This window comes from Microcebus murinus, chromosome 11 (assembly GCF_040939455.1).
Source record: "Microcebus murinus isolate Inina chromosome 11, M.murinus_Inina_mat1.0, whole genome shotgun sequence".
Lineage (NCBI taxonomy): Eukaryota > Metazoa > Chordata > Mammalia > Primates > Cheirogaleidae > Microcebus > Microcebus murinus.
In genome coordinates, this window is record NC_134114.1 from 17,186,249 (window position 1) to 17,199,954 (window position 13,706).

Consider the following 13,706-nt stretch of genomic DNA (forward strand, 5'->3'; position numbering starts at 1 on the left):
GGATGGAAGAAAAAGTCATCTGAATTTGTCAAATTAGAGGCAAGGCAGCTGGGATTAGTACTCTTGAATCCATTTGTTGGCTACTGGCCAGCACAATAGGGGGGTGATATAAACCCTCAGATGTTTCTAGCTCTCTGCTCAAGCAATGGGCCTCCTGCAGCTAAGGGTCAGCTCCTATAGAAAAATAACAACTGGGCCATAGAGAGAAAAGCATACACTGCAGCTGGCAGAGAGGCGCACAGAGACAGTAACAGGAATTCCAGTGCATCCAGCAAAGCAGAGCATCCAAGTATCCTACAGAACATTCTTGGTAGCTCTGTGAGCAGAAAAGGGGATCTAACCAAAGTTCTCAACTTAGAAGAGTTTCTCTATAGCTTTCTTTAAGGACTATTCTAAACCCAGTTGTCAGCAACATTTTTATTAGTCACATCAGTGAAGACATAGAAATTACACATGTCAAATATGAAAAGAACTTCAAACTAAAAAAAAAACCACAAAAAAATTGGTAAAATTAAGTTCCAAAATGCTCTCAATGGGCATGATTTGCAGAAATCAAAAAGAAAAATTTTTAAATCATGTATTGATATTTTAAAATTTACATATATATGTGTGTGTGTGTGTGTGTGTGTGTGCGCGCAGAAAGAAGCACTGACAAGAGAAATGGATGGGTTTTAATTGATCTCATGTCTTTTTTTTATTTTCAGTTAGGATCTTCTAATATGAAGTAATAATGGAATATACTTCTTGTGTTTTTTTAAGTAACTATCATTTTTGAATAACTTTTGCCATTTACAGAATTCTGCACTAGAGTATATTTTTATTCAGTACCCTGCCTATTTAATTCCACCATATCTTTCATTGTTCTTGTCAGGATATAAAAGATCATTCTAACTGCCACAACCTTTAAGGTACTCTCTCTCTCTCTCTCTCTCTCTCTCTCTCTCTCTCTCTCTCTCTCTCTCTCTCTCTCTCTCTCTCTTTTTCTTGCTACTTATAAGATTTTCTTTTTGTCTTTGATTTTCTATAGTTTTATAATAATTTGTTTAGGCATGGGCTCTTTTTTATCTATATGGTTTAAGATTTGTTGGGCTTTATAAATTTATGGACCTGTGTCTTTAAACAGTTCTGAACAATTCTTAGCAATCATATCTTAAATACTTCCCTTGCCTCATTGTTTTCCTCCTCCTTTTCTTCTAGGAACACCGTCTTCTAAAACAAACAAACAAAAAATGCTAGATATTCTCATTGTATTCTATATGTTTCTTAACTTTTGTGAGCATTAAATGCTACCTCTCTGTGCTGGATTTAGGCACTTTCTTCTGACCTATTTTTTATTTTACCAACTGTCTTTTCAACTGGGGATAATCTACTCTTAAACCTGTTAAGTGATATTTTCTTTACAATTTTTCTTCAAAGTTTGATTTTATCATTTTTAGATCTGTTTTGTCACTTTGTGTAGCTTTTTGGTCTCTGTAGATCTTTCTTTCAAAATTGTCTTCAGCATTGTTTATTTTAAAACTTAAATAAAATACATATATGTGTATTATATATAGTGAAATTATATATATATATATGTATATGTCAACCAACAGAAGACGTTTTGATAAACAACTATTGAATATTGACTGATAGTAAAATAATGTGCCATTCTAGGTCCATATTAATCAGGGGTTCAGCAAAAAAGACATATAGTAAAGAAAAATAGGTAATTGAGGAAGTTTAATAAAGGGAGAGTTGTTACAAAGTTATGCGTAGAGGTAAGATCAACCAATACATACTGGTATAGTGAGTGCCGTAGGACTAGCAACAAGGGAGCTGAGATCACCTCTTGGCCTGACAAGGCAAAGAATTTAGTCACCACCATATACCAGAGACTGTATCTGTAGAACAGGCTGTTGTACTAGAGTGTTGGTCCTCATAAAATTGACAGCTAACCCATGGTAAAATCAAGTGAAGGACCTAGGAGTGTGAATATTGTATTCTCATGCTGATCTTGTCCTCTGTCTTAGTCCATTTTGTACTGCTGCAACAGAATATCTGCCACTGAGCAATTTATGAAGAACAGAGATTTAGTTCTCACAGTTCTGGAGGCTGGGAAGTCCAAGATCGAGGTATGTGAATCATATACATGTATTTATGTGTGTATATGTATGTAAGATTTCACTCAGGGACTTTTCATTCAATTAGGTTAATTTATAAATATGCAAAATTATATAAGTTTCTGAGCTAATTGTAGAAATGGATTATATAGGAAATTGAAATAATATGACACAATGTTAAAAATCAACAAATCTGGATCACATACTAAATATCATCTAAAAGAATGGGAGGAATAATATAAACCTGAGATTTTAGGCCATGCAGACTGGTAAGTTAAAAGCAGGATTCTGAGCAATATGAACAGAAGAGATAATACTTATATTTCATATTTAATTTTCATCTGCTATTTGAGTAGTAAGTTGCCAGTGAAGCTGTCTAGCAGTATGACCTGCAAGGGTAGAGTATAAATAAGGCAGATCTCGGGCTGAGGTACTGATTTTGGTTTAATTTGCACAGATTAATGGTTGAAGTTGTGACATGAGTTATGCCAAGACAATAAACTGATAACTGGTAAGAGAAGGCCACAAAGACATATTCTTGGGAAAAATACATTATTCAGGGGCAAGAGAAATAAGCCAGATAAACTATAAACAAAAAGAAGTACACAAGATTTAATTACAAAAGAACCATCTTATCCACTCACCATCAAATCTACTAATCTGTCTATATATTACTCATGTTATCTGTCTTCCCTCCTATCATGGTGTGTTAACTTCTCCTTTTCCCACTCAAACTCAGTCCTTTGTGTACTGGATCCCATTCCTTCCTACTTCACTTAATAAACCGTGCTCCTGCAATTATCCCCTCTTTCTGTTGTTTTATAGTTTTTTCCCTTTCTATTAGATCGCTCTATTTAGAACATAACCAGATCATCATACTACCATTTTTAAAAAATTACTTGATATAATAGCCCTGTGGTAGATTAGCTTATATTTTTCCTATAAATCTTTAATAGTTTTCTCTAGATTTGGTGGTGTTTCCCAGCCCTGTTGATATTATGATTGGCCAGATGACTATCTTGCCTGATGGAGTGTCACTGGATGTCTCATGAGCAGAGGCTTTAAAATTGCTTCTGTTATGTTGTTAGCTCTCTTAAATTCCTGCAGCATGCATGGGAAATACACAAGGCCCTTCAGCCTGCACCCTAGAATGAAGACATGAGGAACCAAAATGTACTAAACTGGAAGCCTGGAGTCTCACCCAGCATAGATAATCCAAACAGGCCAATCATCAGACAGCAGAACATAAAAATTAATGCTTGGTGTTGTAATTCTTCGAGATTTTGAGGCTCATTGCTCCTCATATTAAACCTGTTATATTTGTTCTCTATTCTTGCTGTCATTTCTTCACTTTCATTTTTCGTTCTAGATTATATCCTATCATTCCATGAAACTGCTCATGTTGAGGTAAGTGAAGACCACTAGTCTGATAAATCTTGACAGATCTGATGGTCAATCATCAACCTTCTTTTAATACTTAACAGAGTTGTCCACTTTCTCCTTAGAATGCCTTTTCACTAGACGATTGGAATATTCCACTCTTCTTATTCTTCTGTTTCACTATCACTGGTTTTCATTTTTCCTCTCCTTCTTCTTGGCTTCTCATTTGGGAACACCTCAAGATTTGGTTCTCAGTCCTTTTCTCTGTCTCATATATACTCACATTTCTATTCCCTATATAACTCACATCCTAGATTATCTTCTCTCTTGATATTACCTATCATTCTTTTGGTCATGACTACCAAATTTATATATCTAACCTAAGCCTTCTTTGGGCTGTAACTCACTATTCGACAACTTCACTTGATATTCTAATAGAACCCTCAGATTTACCATGTTATTTATTAATTAAAACAAAAGCACTAATATGTTAATATATGGGAAACTGAGGTTGGTGTATATGGGAACTTTCTGTACTATCTTTATAACTTTTTGTACATCTAAGACTATTATAAAAAAAAGGTTATTTTTTCTTTTAAAAAAGTATGATACTCCTATTTGATAAGGTATTTAAGTGATATTTGATTTAACACTGGCAGGGAAAGCCATTAAGTAGTCTTAAGGGAGTAGAATAGGCTGTTTCAATAAATATGTATTCTTTCACTCCCTTAAATAAATCTGGAGATAGTGAGCCTCAAAAATGAAAGAAAAAAAAAAGAAATAAAATTTCATGCATCTAATTACATCTAATTCAAGATGAGTTATATAATGGTGTATGAAATTACTATTTGATATATTCTGTGACTTAAAAAATATAAATTCTAGATATTTTAAAGATTATAATTTCTTCCCACAAATATACAAATATTTAATATAAAATTGATTCCAGAGTTGAAATGGTCAAACACTGATGTACAGAGATTTGTTTTCCTCACCAAATACTCGTTAGTGATTTTTAACAAATCCAACATAAACAAAGGTAATGCTTAATCTCTAAAATTTACTCCAAATAGTAACAATTCCAAAGATCTATTAATAATATATTTATTTATGTGGCAAGAATGCTTATTCAATTACTATTGCTTTATTACAGAAATAATATTTGTAGCTTTTCAAAATTGCAATTAAACGCTTCTAATTTTAGTTTGACATTTACATGTGTTCAGAATATTCCTCGCCAATGAGGGCCCATTTGCAGTTCTGCTCTATTGCATAGTCTGTATGATTCCTCCTCTTTTCTTTCTCTTTTTCAGCTAAGACTCCCTTTTGTCTCATACATTTCTCCTGACACTAAAGCTATGTATTTTATTCTATTGGCGGCTTGTCCTGAGGATAATTGTAAAATCTGTCTTTTTCCAATTATGAGAGGTGTTCTATAAATTCTTTGGGGTATATTCATTTTGAGATGTGTGCCCATAACTCCCATTAATGATGCCCATTTAAACTTGATCTATTGCTTTCCTTTTCTCTCTAAGTGACTCCAGCCTCCCGTTAATGTAATTTTGTTTATAATCTCCAAACTCCCCTTACCTTCATGCAGTCTCTCACAAATGCTTTGCATGTAGGTCATTTATTAAATTGTAAAACAAAGTAATATAAAACCAAGTACTTTTTGTGAAAGGTAGAATATTATTCTTTTTCAGATGCCATATTGCTGCTATATAAAATACAATATTTGAGATCGGTCGACTGAGAAAGCGTAACATTGCACTAAAATAAACCTAGCTATAAAAATAACATGCTTGAATTGATCAATGAAACAATGACCTGTAAAAATTAATATCATAGAAGTTGTGCTCTAGACAATATTTAAAAAGGACATACTCCTCATTTTACAGTTGAGAATAGATTACTAGTCTGTAAATGTGTTTATTACTGTAAATATGCATTAAAAATCCCTTAAATATATGTCCTCCTGAATGTAGCTAATCTGTAAAAAGTTTCCTGTTCTTTTACTTCATTTCATTGTCTTTAATTTTTATTTTCCATCTTCCAAAATCCTTCATAATATCCTATTGTTGACTCCTTCAATACTCTAGTTTCCAGAACACTGCCCCCTTCCACCCTCAGCTGCCCCCTACTCATGCCAAAGAATTTCAGCTCTATTCCACTTGAGCTTCCTATAATATGTATTTTGAATATTATACAGTGTTATATATCTATAGCTGTATCCTGGAGCTTTGTCAAAACTCAGAATATACAGTTTTTAAAACCTGGACATTGCCATTACATTTTCTTTACTACCCTATGATGACAACTTCTAGCTAACTTTGTCCTTTGCTAAGCTCATTCTCCTAGTTCATTGTCTCCTCGTGATTTCCTTTCACAAGTTCCTCAGCTTGAGTCTTGTGCCCATTGTGCCAACTCCTGGACCACACCTTTCACTATCATTTTTCATTTACTTGGTACCCTAACTTTTTGCCATAATCATGTGGTCAATATAAGACTTCAGTACCTCCAAACATTTCCTTTCTCAGATTCTGCACCAGGTCCCTCACAGATAGGTTATAATCTCCATTACAAGTAGGTTTCTAGCTGTCACCAGAAACTTAATTACATTTATGGGTTAACAAAAAAATCCCTGATCAACTCATATAGGCCATTTTCTGTTCTTCACAATCATTGTTTTGAACATTAAGTCTTAAGCTCCCCTTCCTAAGGTCCTTATTCTCAGCACATCACCTAACCTATTCCTTCATGGAAGTGAAAACAGTAATATTTTATTTTTTCCTCTCTTCTATCTCAAAACTAAATTTTCATCTTCACATTTTCTCCCGTCTGGGTTTGGGTAAAACTATTTTCTACCCATTCCCAAAGTTGCAATCTCCTTCTTCTTCTAGTACCATATCAAAGTTAGTTTACTTCTTTCCTGTGCCTTTATTTTTTTATTATATCCCTTCTCCCTTTTGCCCTCCTCCTCTGCCTCCTAAGAATCTTCTGAGTGTTTTTAATATTTCTTAAACCTTTTTCTGGCATGCTTTTCTTTAGGTATCACTCCATATCTTCCTTCCATTGCCAGGTTTATTGAAAAAGATGATTAGCCTTTGCTTGCTTCTTTTTTACACTTCTCTTCTTTCCAAATGGTGACTGTGCTCACCATTTTACTATTCTTGAAAGCAGTGCTGATGCCATTGAACCTGCAAGACCCAGCTTTCTCTCACTGACCCTCACTTTGCTTAAAGGCTACACTTGATTTTACAATGATCTTGGTCATTTTCTATCAAACACCTTCCACCCTTGATTTCTGAGACATGACCATGTATGATTCACCTCCACGCACATTCTCTACTATGTTAGAAAATCCTAAATCTGTATATTTTGACCTAAACTTTCTCCAAAGTTACAAACCTATATTTTAAACACTTGCTAAAGTCCATGTTAATTTTAAATAAGTATCCAAAACCCAAAAGTCACAAAACAAAAACATAACCCATTAGGTACCCAGAAAACTTCCTTTCTTTCTTGAATTCCCTGTTTTACTTAATCTCTGGAGCAATGATTTACTTTTCTCATTTTATTAGCTTTTGAATTTAATTGTGTTTCCAATTTTATATGCAACTCTCTCCTCTTATTTGTTCTCCTAGTTTAGAGTCTCTCATCTCATGTTTAAAAACCAATATACTATTCCATTTTAATTATCTATTTTCACAGAATTTTTTAGAAGTTACAGTTATTTTGGTTAGAAATGGAAAAAAACTAATTTTATTTTTTTAAAAAATGACTAAAAATTCAGAAGATATTTTAGCTTGAGGGATGTCTGGAGCCAAGCATGAAGATAATATATTCAGTTATTATTGTTATATATTCAGTTATATATTCAGAATATATAACAACATATATTATATATTTTTGTTATTTATATATTTAGTTGTTTTTGTTACTTACATCTCAAGTTCTCTCTGTTTGCTCTCATAGTGGTGTTTTTGGCTATATTCTATTCATTTAGCAATGTCATCAATAGAAGATGCCTATTCCCTGATAGTCCCAAATAACTGATTATCATTTCATAGTTGATTTATGCTTCATATGCCTTATTAGATAGACCAAAAGAAGGAGTGCTTGAATTGGTCAGGTCTACGACACATGTCCATCAGACAGTGGGAAGTGTGTTCAAATCCATTTATTCTAAATGAACTGAGAATAGAACGGGTTTGATACCCCAAAAAGAAAATGCTTGACAAGCTTTATGACAGAAACTTTTATAATTCACACAATTGACATCTGACAAGTACAGTCCAAACTGCAGAAAGTGTGGCATTCAAGGCCCTTCACACACTGCCCAGCTTCCTGCCACCCAACAGCTCAATCTAAGCCACACTGCAACTCTGGGTTCCTCAAAGACACCATGACTTTAATAGGTATAGCTCACATTGTTCTCTAGAAAAACTCCTGTGTTATATAGTGTCTTTCTTATCTTACAAGGTGGGACTCATGTACCACTTTTACTAACTTCCTCCAAAGAGATTTACTCATCTCCATCCAGGTGGGAAGCAGTCTCTACTGTGAACACAATATCAAACACCTTATACCAGCCTCCCCTATCTTCCTTTTGTCTTCTCTAAGTAGAGACCGTATATTACTTGGTTTTAAATCTCCATCATTAGGCATAATGCTGAGAAGGGTATGCAGGAATTTTTGACATAGAGTATAAGCTCAGTAAATATTTGCTAAGCCAAGTCTCTTTAAGCAGCTGAACTTGTACAGAAAGTAGCTGAAATGAGCATTTTAACTTGCTGATGCCAATTTGGGGTGGGGTGGGGTAATCATGTATTTATATTAATCTTAACTTTATAAGGGCAAAAATGATTTGTTTATTTCATCTTGATATTTGAAGTTCATTTCAGGAACACATTGCTGAGGGGAAAAGAACAAAAACAAGGACTAGCTGTTCTCTGTTCTCCAAATGTTTCAGAAATTTAGTGCAAAATGTATATTTCCATCTGCCTTCCCTCAATTAATGATTTGTAGCTACCTAGCATTTATTTCTCAGTGTAATACTTTGGCATGGTTTTCAGTTATTTAGAACACAAAAATTTTCCGAAACATTTAATAATTCTCTCCACCATATTTTACACAGACAGCTATGTTCTTCCCAATTTTAACTGAGACTTAAATGGACAAAAGAGGCCACTAAAGTTTTTATGAAAGTCTATACAAAACTGTGATATTAAAACTGTTGGAAAAACCACAACAATCTGCTTTATAAATATAGTTAAATGCAATTATTCTTCCTTCATAAACTTATATGTATATAATATTGGTTCTCTCTGATGTTGGAAATTCATTGATGAGTGAAGGATGTAAACTTGAATATAATAATTGACTTATGATCACAGAAAACACTAAGAACATATCTGACACATCTGAACAACTATTCACAGGTCATATCATATCCAAGTCAAACACAAATAAAAAGACATTTTTTCAGATAATCTCAAGGAAAAATGTCTAGAATTGCAATAGCTATTCTATTGTAAAAGTTGAAATATTAGGTCATGTCATGCCTAAGAATAATTTAATCATCACAGTCATTTTTGCATTTATATATTCATTCATTCAAACACATCTAGATAAATAAGGAGGATAAATGGAATTATGGAAGTATGGTTATTTCCTAATCACTGTAAGCTTGTACTAGAAAGGAAGCTGGTTAAGAGAATGGGCTATTTCTCTTTCACACATCTCCTACACCTAACCCAGCACCTAATACATACAACATGTTGGCTGGTTGTATATCTTTTGGCAGTAATCTCCATTCTCAATATCCATGGGTACATTTTCATTGTGACTCCTGTGTCACAGTGACCCCTCCTACAAATTCATTAATTGCTAATAAGAAAAATGTTTTTACAAAAAATATCTCTCTCAATAGAGAAAAGATTAAAATCTGAAAGTTATGATATGGATGAGCAAAATTTACTGGACACAGGAAAAAGACAATCCTACTTCATCAAATGACTCAGAATTGACTAATAATGTTGGTCAGAACCCAGGACTGGTATTTCAAAGTCCAGGAAAGTGTGATTCATTCCCTCAATGACTTTTTCTTATTTGATATCTTAACACGTGATCTTAGTAAAGCTGGAATTCAGTGTTAACAGCAGGTGGAATTTACTACTTAACAAGTTTCTGTTTTCAACAGCTACTCTAATCTTAAAAATCATCCTTCATTAGCATCTCTTCTATTTCTCAAACTGTAAATCAGACATGTTATTTGCAATTTATATCTTCTACAATAACTGTTGCTATTACTTCAGCTGACAAGAGAGTCATTAGAAATTGTCAAAAATTAGAACAATTATAATTACCTTGAAATGAATAAAAAATCCAGGGGCCAAAACTTGTCAATTGAGAATAAAGTCTGGGCCTCTGTTTTTACCAATTTCCCTGTTACTCTGATCCACACCAAAGTTGGAGAATCATTGGATTACTTCTTCCATTAAAATAGATTTAAACAAAACAAACAAAAGCAACAAGAGTCCTCCTCCTTCCTTCATCAATTTTAGGTGAAAATCGTTTGTCCTAAAATCTTACATATCCACAAATCAAATTCACTCCCGTGTTAACAAATACTACCTCATATTTACACATTTTCTTTCTAATTTTATTATATATTACCATAGTTTAAGCAATGTAAATAAAAAAAAACAAAAAAACATTTTTAAAAAAAAATCCAGCTTAAATTTATTAAATTAATTTAAAATATTCAATTAATAGGCAAGATGAGCTACACATTTCCAATTTTAACTAGGCTGTACATGTTGAGTGCAGAGATGAGAATGTTGTGTTTAAATAGCTCACTTTTTCTTAAAATACCTGCATGGGACTACCAAGTCTACTGTACACACTGTATCTAGATCTTCGCACCTCTGGTCACTCTGCCTGGACTCATCTCCCTCTCTTCACCACCAGATCATTCCATGGCTGACTTCTCACCATTCATCACTCAACTCAATACACTAATTATCGTCAGAGCATTTAGTAATATTGGAAATTTTCCTCATCTATTTTATTAAATTATGTTTTGTCAAACTCTTACCTCTGTAGTGTTTGTTCTCAAACACCAAGGAGAGTGGCCCTTGTATAATAGGTACGAATTAAATATTTGTTAAATAAATATGCAAATATGAGACTGAATGACTGAGAAAATAAATTCATGAATGATTCTTTCATTATTGAGTCATCTTTCATAACTAATGTAGATTTTCATAATATTGTTCAAATACTTTAATGCATATTCCTTCAAATAAATTGGGTATTTTCTCTTACATTCAGGAAATTATTTATCTGTTCCATAAAAGTAAATTTATGAAATAAAAATATTCTATAAAATATCAAAGATATAAGCAATATTTGGTGAGTTAATTGGATCATTTGGTCAGGAATAGAAAAGGCCTAAAGAGCTGGCTTTATTCCCAATCAATGGTCCATTTTAGCACTAAATTACAAATTAAGAGACTGGAATTCTAATTGTATTAATAACCTAAAATAAGCTTATGTTTTCAGTTTATATAAAACTAAGAACTTGTATGATGTAAACCTGAAGTTCCATTTCAACTTTAAGGTTCTGTGAATAAAATGGATGTAAGTTATAACAACAACATCAACATTCCCCAGTAAATAAAAAATAAACACATATTGCTCAGAAAATTCTTAAATTTCCCTTAATTTTATAAAACCAATAAATTTTGCCTATAATCTATATTTCATGATAATTATAGTAAAATCTGTTTGTATCACACATTATGATTTAAAATTTATTTAATAATTTACAAGGCACTTTCACCTGCATTATTTTAATTGGCCCTCACTTTATGTAGAGCAATCCATATTGCCTTGTAGCATAAAAAGTTAAGCAACACCAAGACAAGGAAAAACAAAGTTATTCTGAGCAACCCATAAGCAAGTTGCTAAATCAAAGTATAGAGCCCCACAGTAACACTGGAGTCTTTAAGAAGTTCCTGTCCTCTTGTTTTATTTTCAGTGTGCACTTTCTGGTAATGCTCCAATAAATCAATAGCAGTTATATATTTTTTCATACATAGTGGGCAGATAAAAGCCTGTGAAATAACAACTTTTAGAAGGGGATACAGAAACTCTATGTAGCATACATAGAGTTACATAGCCCTATGTAACTTCAGAAATGGTATCATCCTTCCAGGCCCTCTCATCCCTCCCAAAAGAATTTAATGGATGTTTCTAGAAGTTAAGTCATTGTCCTGGCAGTCACTGAGCTCTTTGATTGGGTCGATATTCTGACTGATAACACCAGAGTTATTTCCTCCTCTGTGCTAGACCTGTTTGCAGCCCAACATGCCTTATTAGCTCTCACTTATTTTTAAACCTGGTTGCCAAAATTCATAGTTTGGTATTCAAGATCATTCTCATAAGATTCAGACCTACATATCCCACGGCCTACTGGGTATTGCCAATTGGATATCCTGCAGCTATATATCGTTCAACATCTCTGAACATGTCACTCCTAAACCAGATCTTCAATCATATTCCCTGAAATGGAAAATTACACCATCCATTAGTCAGTGGTCTGAACTGAAGACTTAAAGGTCATCCATCCAATCAATCTGGAGTGAAGACAGAATAGTAGGCTAATGATAAGATTTAAGAATGGGCAAAATTGGTAGTAAAAACTACCAGAGTATTTTAGGAGGTAGAAAATCAAACAAAAGGAAGGATAATAAGTATCCTTCTGTCTCTAAATGACAATTTTCCTTTTTGAGAGTTTCCAACCTGAGTGACTTTAAATTCAATGGGCTTAAGTCTATCCCAGAATGACACCCTTTGGTCATTATCCCAATACATTCTTATTTTGGTAAATCACAGTAAAAATATATCCTCATTCTGAAACTTGTCTACACTACTTATGTCCTTGGATATAAAAGCCATTTTCATTTTCACCAGCTCTGTAAAAGGAAACTATTTCTGGATTATTAACATACTATGAAAAAATATCAGTTAAGAGTCAAATTCTATTGGTATTATATGAAATATTTGATAGAACTACTCAAGAAGGAAGCTTAAATATTTAGAAAAGGTAAATATTATTTCATTAATTCAGTAGAACTTTAGTAAATATACTTACATATCAAATTGAAAGATGTGTGTTATTTCATTATCAATAGGATATTTATAATGCACATTGTCATTTGCTCTTAACTGACAAAAAGATCCTAATAAATTCATATATCATACATTCTTTTCTCAAAGAATAAAACTTTGAGCATGGCTATTGCTATGATTTTTGTGGCTTTTGGCACATACTGTATTCTTGTCCATGACTTAAGCCCATTTTTTTCTTAACTAATCTAATAATAAAATAACCCAAATGTCATTTTGGACTTCATAGATTATCTCAAAGATGAAGAAACAGACTCTGGATCTAGATACCTCTGGTTAAATCTGGGCTCTGGGGTAATAGTTTTGTGCTAATGGGCAAGTCCTTTCATTTTCTTCATCTGCATGATGGGGATGACAGCATAGAGGCACCTGCTGTATAAGATGGTTATAACATTAAATGAATTACCATATTTGAGCATTTGGAATAGTGTCTGCAACACAAAATGTTATTAAGTGTTTGTTTTTAGTATTTATGTTGCTGTTGTATCTACCTATTTTCTAATATCCTACCTATCCACTTGCTTCCTCTCCACTCTGTACAGTAACAGCTGTACTAAATTCAGTTTTCAATTTTGTCTTCATTTTTATAGCTTAAGCACATATTTGTATATCTCCAGTTTTAGAAAGTATATGCGTGTTTATTTATTTATTTTTATATTTTGGGCTTTTATTGAATAAATATGGAACTTCAAATAAAAATGGTGTTTTATTGTACTGTATGTAATAATGTTGGTGTAACTTTTCTTTTTATTTTACCACTCAGTACTGTGTTTCTAACATTATCCATAGTGTTGCATATAGTTGTAGATTTCTTTTATATATATCTATGTTACTCCATGTGTCACTATAGTTAGAAATTAATTTTATTTTTTTATAAATATACATGTGGTATTATTGCTTCTTAAAAATAATTCCTAACAATACTAGATTTCATTTGGTAATTTTTAGTCTGGTTTATCTTTTTTTATCTTTCTAGTGCCATGCTTTATGTAATTGTATATTCAAGTGGGCTAAGCTATAGGTTCATTTTTT

At 32.9% G+C, this 13,706-nt stretch overlaps 1 protein-coding gene across 4 annotated transcripts in view; it reads right to left on the bottom strand.

Moving 5' to 3' along the window:
* Nucleotides 1–13,706, bottom strand: part of CDH12 (cadherin 12) — a 947,374-nt gene that overhangs the window by 720,124 nt on the left and 213,544 nt on the right. The window lies entirely within an intron of this gene.